At 47.1% G+C, this 3,903-nt stretch overlaps 1 protein-coding gene across 1 annotated transcript in view; it reads left to right on the top strand.

Moving 5' to 3' along the window:
• The window catches only part of LOC110336814 (tripartite motif-containing protein 60), a 16,302-nt gene that overhangs the window by 5,378 nt on the left and 7,021 nt on the right, over positions 1 to 3,903 (top strand). The gene's annotated exons all lie outside the window — the stretch shown is intronic.

The raw sequence follows: 3,903 nt of genomic DNA, 5'->3' as shown, positions 1-3,903 counted from the left end.
CTCTCCCCCTCCTTCCTCCCTTTCCCCCTCCTCCCTCTCCCCCTCCTCCCTCTCCCTCTCTTCTTTTCTTTCTTTCTTTTTTTGAGGTATCACTATGTGGAGTAGACTGGCCTTGAACACGGGGAGCTACTCCAGGCCACCCAGTTTTCTGCCATGCTAAGGACCGAGTTGGTGGTCTGTTTTATTGACTCTACTATGGACAAAAGGGAGCTGGCACACCACTCACGCCCCCACTTACACCTATTGCAGAATAGATACAATAAACTCTCTGACAGGAAGGAAACTTGCAGTGCCAACTACTCCAGGAGCTACAGGAGTATGGGAAGTTAGATGCCAGCCCGGGTGACAGCAAGCTAAGGAAGGGACCTGTTGAAGTTAAGCATTGGTGGCATGGCCCCGTAATCCCAGTACTTGAGAGGCTGGGGCTACATTGTCTCAAAACTCTTACACCCCTAAAAAAACCCCCAAAAGTTGCTGTGTTTATGACCCATACATAGATGGGGCTTGGCCAGGAGAATACTTGAGCACTAGTGTTCTTACCTAGTATAGGTAAGGTCCCAGGTTCAATTCCCAGCACCACAAAACATCTCTCCATGAGTGGGCTCCAAATGTTGGATGCCCTGTTTCAGTTTTGAAGGCTCTGCTCGATGGCGTAATGGTTGTGCCTAAGAAGGCCTTGAGCTGGAGGCCAGTTTGGGCTCCATACAGGAACATGGCTTTAATTTGTTGTTTTAAGATAATGTAATCATACGTGTAGGTGTATTGCCTCAATCTATGGCTGCACACCATGGGTAATGCAGTGACCGAGGCAGCCAGAATCAAGCTCTAGATCCCCTGGGAGTGGAGTTAAAGGCATTTAGAGCTGCTTTGTGTGGCTGGTCGCTCCCTAAATCTCCTGGAAGAGCAACCAGTGTTCCTGCCAGACCCTGTTCTGTTTTGTTTTGTTTTTGTTTTTGCTTTTAAGACCGATCTGGAATTGTATGTATGTATGTATGTATGTATGTATGTATGTATGTATGTATAGATAGATAGATAGATAGATAGATAGATAGATAGATAGATAGATAGATAGATAGATAGATGGATGCCTGGAAATTGGAGGCTGGAGAGATGGCTTCAGGGTTAAGAACACTGGTGACTCTTACAGAAAACCAGTATCTGTCACCAGCACCCCAGGGTGGCTTAAATCCCAAGGATTCATGTCCTAATTCAACTGGGCACCACAAGCAGAGTGGGGTCCCTGAGCCAGCAGTGTCTGTGTTCCCTGCACCCCAGTCCTCGGCACAATGGAGAACTATGGAATGTACCCCACAGCTCAGACTTAAGAGAATCTCGGAGCTACAGAGTAAGACCAAGACACACATCTGCAAGGAACTGGTGGTCCACTGGGCATGCCTGGGCCTGGTTCTGTTCTAGTATCCTAGAATAAGACGACATTTCTCTGAGCCAGTTGGACAGATGGCACTATCTCAGGCTGGTGGTACTGAACACCTCTGACGGCAGCCCCTGGCTTTCCAACCTGAAGCCTAGGTGTTAAGTCTCCTTCAAGCCTGAACTCCAGGCTGAGAAAACTGAAGCTCGGCATCCCAGGGCCCCAGTTCACACTAGGGCTCAGGGTTAAAAGCCTTGGGAGAAGGGGTTCAGGGAGACCCACACAGCCTCCCCCCACCCCCACCCTCACCCTCACCCCTGCGTAGTTCTGATGTTCAAGACCCGTGGACGAGGCTATGGAGAGAGTTTAGACTTAAGAGCATTTGCCTGTCATTTTCGAAGCCCTGGATATCATTCCCAGCACAGTCAGTCTGGATTCGTATGTTATATTTTATAGTCAGTAACCACTGTGATAGGGGAGACACTATGTTTGAATTTGTGGAAGCTTACTGAAAGCAAGTCAGCTGTGGGGATACACAGTCAAGCAGTGTTTCTTAAAGATTAGATGTATGTCTTGGAGCAGTGGGTGGTGTGGGAGGGGGCAGGGAGCAGGTGATGGGTGTACCTCTCCACAGGCAGAGACCAGAAGAGGGCGGTTCTGGGACCCTTTGCTGTTCTTTCTCCTTGCCTCTCCCTGATGCTGGAACTTGGATTATGCATCCTTCTGTCCCTGCCCAACTTGGATCGGTGTGTGTAGGAAGAACGCATGGTTTGTTATATTTGTTATAGATGTTCAACTCTGGTCTCCATCACTGCCCAGAAAGTACACTTAACCACTAAGCTACCTCTCCAGCCTGGGCTTTTGTTTTGTAGTCAGGGTTTCACTAGGCAGCCTTGACTGACCTGGAATTTACCATGTAGACCAGGCTGGCCTCCAACCCAGGGATCTACCTGCTTCTGCTTCTGCTTGGTTTAAAGATCTTTTTTAACCTTTAACACCAAGCCTTTTCTTTTTTGAATATGGGATCAAAGGTCTATTCACCCCAGACAGACCAAAGATTTCTCCCAATTCTTGTGAACCAGTGAACACAATTGGAGTTACATACAGGCATGTAGCTAAGGGTATGCCTATTGGAACACCCATGAATAAATAGATCAAGAAAATCTCAACCATCCAGCAATCCTTTAGCCTCTTATAGTCTTCCACGACCAAAGGTTAAAGGGATCCAGTCTTGTGCAGGTCTTCTGAGAGTAATTATAGCTGCCGAATATTTGTATAATCTATAGCCAAACCCGACCCTGAATTTCTGATACTCCTGCCTTTCACCTCCAAAGCACTGGGACTACAGGCAGGTACCACAATCAGGGCCTTTTAAACATAGGTTATACGTATTTTAGTAAATTGGGGTTTCCAATCGGATAAAAGCCCTGTTCCCGTCTGTTTCTACATTTTAAATCTGGTCCCCTCCGTTTTACTTTGGGAGTAACTTGATATATGTCACAGGTAGCCCCTTGTCATCTTGTTCCAAAACCACTCTATTCAGTATTATGAAAATTACAGCTCTCTCCTGTGGCCATGTAGAGTTGGAGATGCTGAGCCTGGAGCAAAGCACTTCACTGCACCTTGAGTGGCTACCCTACGGCCCTGAGTATCAGGACCTTTGATGCCAGAGGCACAGAGACACAGAGTCAGCAGAAGAGACCTAGTGAGCACATGCTTTTAAAAGTAGACATAGTCGGGGCTGGAGAGATAGCTCAGTGGTTACGATTGCCCTTCTAGAGGTCTGAGTTCAATTCCCAGTAACTACATGGTGGCTCACAACCATCTGTAATGAGATCTGATGTCCTCTTCTGGTGTGTCTGAAGACAGCTACAGTGTACTCATCATATATACCTCAGAAAAGATGGGATTCAGGGCATGCACACCTACCCCAGCCACTGACATCTCATATATGAGTCTTGCATGTATCCTTGGATTGGAATATTGGTGAGAGGTCCTGGAATCACTTCTTGCACAACCCTTCATACCTCTATATATGGCTCTCCCAACTAGAAGTGTCTTCTCAAGTCTTTGGGTAAGATGGAATGTTTACTTCTGTAAGTGGCACCAAGCAGAAATAGCTCTCCTGGTTTTTACCACCACTAGGTAATGTTATTCATGCCTCTGACTCTTTGTGAACTCCTGCTCATTTCGAAACTTTAATTTTCCCTTAAAACATCCAATCTCAGAGCTCAGTGCCATGAAACACACTTATAATCTCAACCAAGAAGTTTTTGAGTTCAAGACCAGCCTAGGCAATAGAGAGAGACCCTGTCTTAAAAATGAAAAGAGAGAGAGAGAGAGAGAGAGAGAGAGAGAGAGAGAGAGAGAGAGAGAGAGAGCAGACTGCAGAAGGGACACAGCTTCTGGGACAGACCCCGTTTCTGGCTCCAGACATATGGGCACCTTCCCTGCCAGAGGAGAGGTGTCTGCCCAGGAGGGCTCTCACTGCCTGAGTTGGTAAGGGAGCCATCTTTGCTCCGGTTCACCTA

Source organism: Mus pahari, chromosome 19 (genome assembly GCF_900095145.1).
Source record: "Mus pahari chromosome 19, PAHARI_EIJ_v1.1, whole genome shotgun sequence".
NCBI lineage: Eukaryota > Metazoa > Chordata > Mammalia > Rodentia > Muridae > Mus > Mus pahari.
The sequence above is the reverse complement of the archived record's forward strand: the minus strand, read 5'-3'. Positions and strand labels throughout refer to the sequence as shown.